The sequence below is a fragment of the Myodes glareolus genome, chromosome 7, assembly GCF_982192425.1.
Source record: "Myodes glareolus chromosome 7, mMyoGla1.1, whole genome shotgun sequence".
Taxonomy (NCBI): Eukaryota; Metazoa; Chordata; class Mammalia; order Rodentia; family Cricetidae; genus Myodes; species Myodes glareolus.
The window spans coordinates 3,122,065-3,131,573 of NC_142032.1; the positions used below are offsets into that span (position 1 = coordinate 3,122,065).

Below are 9,509 nucleotides of genomic sequence, written 5' to 3' on the forward strand. Positions count from 1 at the left end.
CTAATCATATCTGTAACTTCCTTTTTGCTGTATGGGCCACCCATGGATTCCTGGAATTAGAAGGATGTTATGGAAAGTCATTTTTCATCTTGCACTTCTTCCAAACCCTGGATTCCTATGATCTGTAACCCATTACAAGCAAGACGGTGACCAGGCATTGCACGGGATTTAACCTATCAGGATGTATGGGTGGTCCCTGTTTAGAAATCTGTTGAAACCCGCTCCCAAGGCTTGTGTAGCAAAGATCTGGTAGCATGGCCAAGATCAAAGTTAACATAGAGGTGGAAGGTTAAAGAATTTGTTCAGAAGCTTGCACCACGGTTGGAGAACCTCCACACTCCCACAGGAAAGGTTTGGCAATAACCATTGTCAGGAATTGGCCAAGCTTCCAGTTAATGGTGAAGATCCCCACGTAGATTGCTAATTCCTCCCAGCCCTTCAGTTGCGGAAATGTGTTTCTGTGTTTGCCTTCAGGCGAATGCTATTTCTCCTCACTAACTGCCTTAGAGTATCCCACGCCTTTGCAGATGCTTCTGAGCTGCTCCCACAGCTCTGGAAGCCGCCTATTTGCCGACTTCAAGAAAAATGGCTGTGGCAGAGGGAAAAACCCATACAGTATCTTTAGAAAAACTGTAAATATTTCATCATTTCTTACTAAGCATACATTATTAACTCTGTAATGTAAATATTTTATGGCCTGCAACTGGCAATTTTGGAATATATTGGTATGTTTGGAGAATTGTGGTTCAGTTAAAAACCCTACCCTGTACACCCAACTCATATTTAAGTTACACAACTCTTTAAAAAGCATTTAACTCTCAGAATTAAGGGAGTAATTGAATCTACTTTTTCAAAATAGCCTTAAGGACCAGATTCAAGGCCTGAGACAGCACATTTGTGTGAGAAGAGAAAGTTCAGGATTGCTGTAAGAGTTCAGAGCTTTGTCTTCAGATGGAGGGCAGAATGATATCGCTACCAACACTCAGGTGGCTCTTATTTCATCCAGGGCCCAGAAGGGGCAGATACACCCACGGTGGGCTCATAAGAATACCAGAATCTGCTTAGGAGTAGAATTCAGGTTTTATCACACCAAAAGGCAGAGAAAAAAATCTTTCCCACTTTAGGATAAGTATTTGGTATTGTGCTCTAGATAAGAAAAAACTTCCAAAAAAATAAATAAATAAAATGGTTCCATACCAGAACATTCTAACTAGGTTTTCAGATATAGACCTAAATTGTTTGGAGATTTTTTTTTTCTGTTTTAATTCCAGTGACTCTTCAATATAGAGGTCACAGAAGCTGCCATCGTTCTAAATTACAGCCCATTTCAGAGGTTGGCTGTAATCCAGGAGGTTGCATTATTCCAAATTGCCTGTCAAAAACTGTCAAAACACTGCCATTATCAAAAAGCAGTCCTTTAAATAATTTTCTCACTTTTTCCCTGAATCTTTACCGGCACTGAGCCGTGATAGCATCCCTCATAGGCACACTGAGTGAAAGCCTTTCAAAGGAGAAGTAGCAAGAAGGAAAAAAAATCTCACACAACAATATGTACAAAATCAGCACACAACAATAATGTACAAAATTCTAGGCAGAAAATTAAGTCCAATCTGTAGATTCTGTTTTTCCCTGGAGCAATAACCATTGCTAATCTACATGTGGACCAGCAGCCGAAGAATGAAGGAGCCGTGATTAGAAGCAGTAGGACCTCTCTGTGCTTAAAAACTCAGAAAGCACGCTGGGAAGGGTGGCTCGGTTGGCAGAGTGCTTGCCTAGCAAGCATAAGGACCTGAGTCAGGTCCCTAGCACTCATACTGGAAAAAGAGCCCCAGGTATGGGGGTTTGTGCCTGCAAACCCTGCACTGATGAGACAGACACAGGGAGGTTCCTGGGGTTCACTGGCTAGCCTGGTCTACTTGATGAGTTCCAGGATAGGCAGAGAAATGTGTCAAAAAAAGTGAGCAGCACCCGAGAAATGGTAGCTTGGTTGTCTTCTGATCTTGCTTGTGCCTGAGCGCACACACTGTAGTCACACATGTGTGAACATGTAGCAAAATGCACATGGATGTGGAAAGAATTCAACGGCTAGTGTCCTTCTTTATAGCTTCATTTCCCACTCTTGTTCCATATTCAATTTATAGTAAAAATTGTGTTTTATAAAATATTAGGGATCTCTTCCAAAGCTATTCATAATTGACAACTGTCTGATTTATCAAAGAGATAATCCTAAACCCAGAGTCCATAGCCCTAGCCGTATTAATGTTTATTTGACAAATACAAACAGCGTGTGTGTAATGGAAACAGCATGATGGTTTATGTGTGTACATATTATAAAGTGATTACCACAACGAGCTAATTAATAAAGCTATCATGCATGTTTCCCTTTCTTGTGTTAAGAAGACTTGGAACTACCTTCTCAACATGGAGGTACATGAAACGTAGCATTGTTACCTATAGTCAGAGAGCTACAAATCAGGCGTCCAGAACTTACACGTCCTGGATAACCGATGCTTCATACTCTGACCAGCAGTCCCCGTTTTCATGCTTCTTACCCCTCCAACCAACATTGTACTGTGCTTCCTGACTGTTCGGGAGTCTGCACATATGTGATGTAGTATGTGTCTCTTTGTGTCAGCCTTATTTCATTCATAATTGCCTCCAGGTTCTGTAGATTGACACAAATGACAATTTGTTTCTCTCTCACTGTGAACTGCGGCTCACAAAGCAGCCTGGGTTGGCCAGCCCGTGAGCCCGAGTGATCTTCCTTCTCTGCCTCTGCAGAGCTAAGGTTTAAAATGTGTGGCCGTGTCCAGTGTTTCCACGTGGCTTTGGTGGTTGAACCTGGATCTCTATGCTTGTGTGGCAAAGACTTCATCAGCAGAGCAGACTCTCCAGGCCCTGTTTCCGTATCTTAAATACTGTGAATAATGTTTCAATGAACATGTTGAAAACTGATGTAGCATTATGGCCATTCTTCAAGAAATTAAAAATGTAAGTACAGATGTTCAACACCTCTGGAACATCCAAAAGGGAGTATCCCCTTTAACAGTTGACCTCACTCCCTGTTCCCTTTCAAACACATGACCCTGCTCTTTAACTTGGAAACCCCTCCTTCAGCTTTCTCTTTCACTTAGGAGTCAACTCTGGAATTCTACTGCATTAGCAAAACATCCCCTGTAACACAGATGTCCCTGCTGCCAACATCCTTTCAGGTATAGAACCTGATGTTAAGACTTCCGTTCTAACAAGGAATTCCAGCAACCATCGCCCCGAAGGCCATTTATCTTTCAAACAGTGTGAGATGACAAAATATTTTAGAGAGGCTGTACTTATTTCGAGACATTACAATTCAAGCAACGAATTAGGAAATCAGGAGAGTAATTCAGTCCTACAATCGCTGTGACAGTCTTATTTGTCAACAACTCATTTTCAGAAGAAAATGGAACTCAAAATGTACGGCTTCCAAATTCAGACAAAGAGACACATAGAAATAGTTCTCCACACGATCTGTAGTCTATTACAGGAAAAACGTAATGTGCAGGTGGATTCCGTCAATAGACAGACAATGCTCTGAACAAACGTAGCATAAAGATATTTCCAAATGAATGTGCAGTTTCTGAAGACGCCAGTAATATATGTAACGGTGCTTGATCTCATTAGCAAGCAGCTCAAACTCTTCAGCTACCATCAAACACAAATCACAGTCAGCACATTCTCCAGAGCCATCTATCTGCCCGGCCCGACCTCTGCTCTGCAGTTAACAATCTCGATTTACTCCATCCAAAAGGAAAGAAAGAAAGAAAGGAAGGAAGGAAGGAAGGAAGGAAGGAAGGAAGGAAGAAAGGAAGGAAGGAAGGAAGTTCTCATCATCTCTAAATTATGCAAGAAGTGCTCCAAAAATTCACACTCTTGTCTAGTTCTCACGTCCCATGTTGTTGTATGTTCTACCTCTGTCTTTAGAGCTTGTGAAATGCCCTGACAAGCTATAATTAACTCAATATAGTGAAGATGCCCCAAGACCTTCCTGTGGAGAAAGCAGAATTCCAGGAAGCCTTCCCAGACAACACGGTGAGGGGGTGCATTTGGTGCTTTACCGTTCCGCAGTTTAAGACGTGTCAGCCTAAGGGATCTGAACTTTATAAACATTATGCCTTTAAGAAGTGTTTTTCGGGCTATGGCCTAAGAAAAACCTCATTCATCTTCCAGGTTTTCCCGTGGCTTCTTTGTAAACACAAGCATAACTCCACACAGAAATCGGGTGGGAAACGGCATCATCTCAGCACCTCTGGGAGGTGCGCGATGTGCATTGGCTTTATTAAAAGTTCTGAAATGTTGGAGCAACCACGACACCTGATTCATTTAGTTTAATACGATGCTCCCAGTTTATTAGGCCAATAAGCCCTTTCCGTTGGTGAGGTGTATTCAACTGTTAGAGTCATCAATGTTCAGTAGAATATAATTTGTGTCTTAAACCATAGTATGAATTTCTGTTCAGCCAGCTATTGAGTTCTTGGTAACAGACCACTCAGTTTCCCTCCAGCCAAGAGCACCAAAGGGTGTGATTCTGGTCTAGCTGAGCATTCTGCTAAATTGAGGGTCACTTTGGGGGATGGGGTATGAGTGTCCTGTTTATAGATCAACAAAGAAAACCCAAAACAATAAACTGAGGATTGGTGTGCAGAGTGGCAAAGCCGGAGCTGGTCTTAGACTCAAAAGTCCCTGATTTTGTTTTTATTTTTAATCTAATAAGAAACCATAAAGTTTCTTTGTTCATTGGGGAAAAATTATATGCTCAGGGTAGGCAGAGCCAAAGACCATAGGCAAATTTAACTCAAGAAATCAGTATTTAATTATGGAAGAAGCATGGATATTGTGCACAGGCTTGTTTGTTTAATCTCACAAAATCTAAAATCTAGTATGGTTTTCTGGGTTTTTTTTTAATATGATTCTCTCAATTTTCCTGATAGTGGAAATTATAGTATGGTCTGTGTTGTTGTTCCTGCTGAATACTGCTCTTTTTTTAGACTTCTGTACCTAAATGTTGTTCAGAATGTGATAAATAGAAGGACTGCATTTTGCTTAGCTCTCTCAGGAAACTGTAGTCGACATCCAGTAGGAGGCATACAGATACATCATCGTTTATGCTCCAGCAATGCTGAACCATGCACAGGCAGCCCGTCTATGATAGTTCTCCAGCTGATCCTACCCTGGGCAGTCCTAGATGCTTGTGTTACTGTCATTCCCAAGGATCCATAGTCTTCCTTGATGCTGTCTATCCAGCGTTTCTTGGACCTTCCTCTTTGCCTTATCCCATGCACTCCTCCAAGCAGTGTTATCTTTGGGCATCTGCCATCATTCATTCTCATAACATGGCAGAAGTATCTCAAGCGCCATTGCATATTCTGTAGTTTACTTCCTTCTGTAGTTGTTTCTTAATGTTGTTGAGCAGGCCATCTCTTCATGTGATGCCTAGGCTTCATACAGAAGCAGCTGAAAGTAAATTCAAATGACAGGAGACGATGACAACCCTGTGGATTGTCTCCCATATGACAGTGGGTGAGATTCTGCTTCCCAAACAATTGTTTTTAATTTTACACTTAAATTAAATTAATATTGAAATATTTAGCTATAAGAATAAGGTACAATAAAACTTAGTCACTATGCAGATGACCAGAAATTCTGTTCTGACTTCTGTTTCCACACAGACTCTTCTTTTGAAGAATATTTTAGCTCTTTTGTTAAAAAAAAATCAGTTTGAAAGTTCAGATTCCAACAGGCAGGAATATATTTTAAAGAGACACAATACTGGGCTTGGAGAACTGGCTCAGAGGTTAAGAGCACTGACTGCTCTTCCCGAGGTCCTGAGTTCAGTTCCTAGCAACCATATGGTGGCTCACAACCATGCATAATGAGATCTGGTACCCTCTTCTGGCCTGCAGGCAGACAAGCCAACAGAACACTGTAAACATAACAAATAAACAAATATTTTTTAAAAGATGCAATACTGAATTATGTATCTTCTTAAACCTGACCTAAAGGGAGCATTTATATTACTTTTTAGCCATCGCAACACAGAACACACAATTGGTTTTCTAATACCAAATTATCAACCCTGAAAACACATATACAAGTAACATTATACATATTGAATGTTTTTTATTATTATGTATTTAGGAAGTTGTGTGTGTGTACACATATAAAAATATAAGTATATACAGATGTACATTTATGTAACAACAATTAATGGAAAAAGAGATCATAAACTTGAAGGAGACCAATGAGGGGTATGTAGGCATGTCTGGAGGGAGGAAAGGGAAGAAGTAAATGACGTAATTATACTCTCGAGAACTAAAAATATAATTTTTTAAAGAAGTGTTCCCTTCAGCAGCACGTACACTGTAACCACAATGATACAGAGAAGATAAGCAGGAACTCTGCATGAAGATGACACGGGGTATTTGCAATGCATTTTAAGATACAGATATTCAGGAACAGGGGAACATTGATGCGGATTTCCCCTCTGTATGCTATGAATGCCATTGGTTAATGAATAAAGAATCTGTCTTGGCCTGTGAATAGGGTAGAACAGAGGTAGGCGGGGAAAACTAAACTGAATGCTGGGAGAAAGAACGCAGAGTCAGAGAGAAGCCATGTAGCCAGAACTTTGCCCGGTAAGCTACAGACTCATGGCAATACACAAGTTAATTGAAACGGGTTAATTTAAGAGTTAGCCAGAAATACACTTAAGCTATTGGCCAAACAGTATTGCAAACAATACGGTTTCTGTGTGATTATTTGGGTTCTGGGTAGCTGGGAAAAAACAAGAGGCCTCCTACAACAGAACATAGATCAGTTGTTAGGTTTCCCAGCATGCACACAGCCCTGGGCTCAAACCACAGAAGCTGGGTGTGGTGAGAATGTGTCTATAATCCACAGACACAGAAGGTAGAGGTGAAAGGGTCGCACTTTGTAGTAGGCAGTCCACTCATTAATTTCCAGCTGCCCAGACAACAAAATAATCTCTCAGAAACTGTATTAATTAAATCACTGCTTGGCCCATTAGCTCTAGCTTCTTAATGGCTAGCTCTTACATCTTAATTTAACCCATTTTCTATTAATCTGCATATCGCCACGTGGCTGTGGCTTACTGGCAAGGTTCCATCCGGCATCTTTCTAACATGGCTCCTCCTAACTCTGCCTTTTTTTCCCGCAGCATTCAGTTTAGTTTTCCCGACCTTGCTCTCTTCTGCCCTGCTATAGGCTCAAAGCAATTTCTTTACTCATTAACCAATACAAGCAACACGTATACAGAAGGACCTCCCACATCGAAACTTCAAGCTCATCTTTGCTCAACCATGGTGGTCTCAATGAGAAGGCCTCCCATAGGTTCATATATTTGAACACTCGATCAGCAATTAGGGCAACTGTTTGGGAAAGATTAGGAAGTGTGGCCTGGTTGGAGGAGATCTCGGCTACTGTTTTAATGCTGTACCTGCCATCCTGGTCTGCTCCCGCATTCTCTGCTATGATGGTCATGGACTCACCTCCTGAAAATGGAAGCAAAACCCCAACTAAATGCTTTCTTGCATAAGCTGCTTTGGTTATTGTGTTTCATCACAGCAATATTAACCCTAACTAAGACAGAAGTTGGTACCAGGGACTGAAATATTTCTGTGACAGGCCTGACCTTGGTGTTGTTTGGAGGAATGTGGGAGACATTAGGTCTTCGGACTAGAAAAGAAGTTAAATGTAGTAAATTGGACTTAACACGCCATCCAAGTAAGAACTTGGAAGAGAACAGTGTTGAGCACAATGTGGATTATGGGTGGCCCCACTCAAGAAATTTCAAAGAGGAACAATATTAGCAAGTGGCCTAGGGTCCATTCTTGTGATATTTCGGCAAAGAATGTGGTTGCTCTTTACCCTTTGCCTAAGAATCTGCCTGAAGCTATATTGAAGAGTTCTGGACTAATATCATTGACAGAAGAGATTTCAAGACAACCTAGTATTGACTGTGTTACATGGTTATTACTGATCAACCTTATATAAATCTATAATGAAAAGGAGCAGGCTGGGGAAAACAAACACAAAATGGAGTTTGAAGAAGAAAGGCACACCAGGAAATTTAATGGGAGAGACAAATCTTGTGCTCAAAGAGATGAGAAGTTTAAGGAGAAATGGGATAGAGAGAATGGTTCCCTAAGTGCAAGACCCTACCCAGTTAAACTTTCAACTTGTACAAAGCAAATCTTATTCAACAAAGGAAACCATCAACAAGTCAAATCTTATGAAATGTAACTCAAGGAGTATGGCAGATTTCATCCCAGGGAAGCAGAACTTGGCTAATTCACTCTTGTGGTTCTGGCTTTAATGTCAAGGATCCAGGACTAAAGGGGTTGTGAACAAGTCCTCTGTGGTTAAGGAAAACTGCTGAGGCCAGGCATGTGACGGAGCAGTCCCACGGGAGACTTGAGCACGTCATTGCCTGCATCGGAGACTCCACATTGAAGATGCTAGTACCTTGGGGGACCTGTCAAGGAGAACTGCAGACAGAGGGTGAAAATGGCCTGAGAGAGAAGTGTATTACAGTCAATAGAGTTGGAGTGAGAGATCCAAAGGGTTCTTTGACATCAGACATGGAGTGGCAGAATTTGGAGTGTGCCCTGTAGGGTTTTGGAATTGCTTTGGTCCAGTGTTTCTCATTCCTTTTGGAATGGAGATGTATATTCTGTGCCATATATGTTGGAAGCTAGTTTTTTTATTTTACTGGAGCAGTAGTTAAGAAATTGCCTTGAGCCTCAGAACAGACTTTGGACTTTGAAACAGTGTTGAGACTGTGGAAGACTATGGACATTTCTGAAGTTGAACTGAATTCAGTTTGCATTAAGATCTAGGCTCAAGCCATGGGGCCAGAGAGTAGAATGTTGTGATCTGAATGAGAATGGCCCCCATAGGCTCAAATATTTGAAGGTTTGGTTCCCAGGTGGTGGACTGTTTAGGAAGGGTTAGGAGGTGTGGCCATTTCGGAAGTGGTGTGTCACTGGGGGTGGGCTTTGGGATTTCAAAAACCCGTGGCAGGTCCAATTTAGATTTCTTTCTGCCTCCATCTTTTAGATCATATGTAAGCTCTCAGCTATTGTTCCAGTGCTATGCCTGCCTGCCTGTCACCACACTGCCTGCCACGATGACTGTGGGTGAACCCTCTGAAACTGTGAGTTCCCAAATAAATACTTTCTTTTATTAGTTGTCTTGGTCCAATAGAACAGTAAGTAAGACATACATAGCAAGTTTGGGCTCACCTGAGGATAAATGACACTCTATCTTTTTAAAGAAAGAAGTGGAGAAAAAAGGTAATAGATGAAAACCTACCCTTGAGTAAGAGAATGGTTGTGCCATGCGCTGGGCACAATGGTGACATCATACTATATCATTTTCCTTCATTCTTCTTTATAGTCAAACATTTGTGATGTTAGATGTTCAGGGTTTTATGAGAAGGGATTCCAATATTC

At 41.3% G+C, this 9,509-nt stretch overlaps 1 non-coding gene across 1 annotated transcript; it reads left to right on the forward strand.

Annotated features, from left to right (window-relative positions):
* The first annotated feature begins 6,372 nt into the window (after positions 1 to 6,372).
* On the forward strand, positions 6,373 to 6,480 carry LOC125393806 (U6 spliceosomal RNA). The gene has a single exon (XR_015003381.2). It is a non-coding gene; the product is annotated as a U6 spliceosomal RNA (small nuclear RNA).
* Positions 6,481 to 9,509: the final 3,029 nt, after the last annotated feature.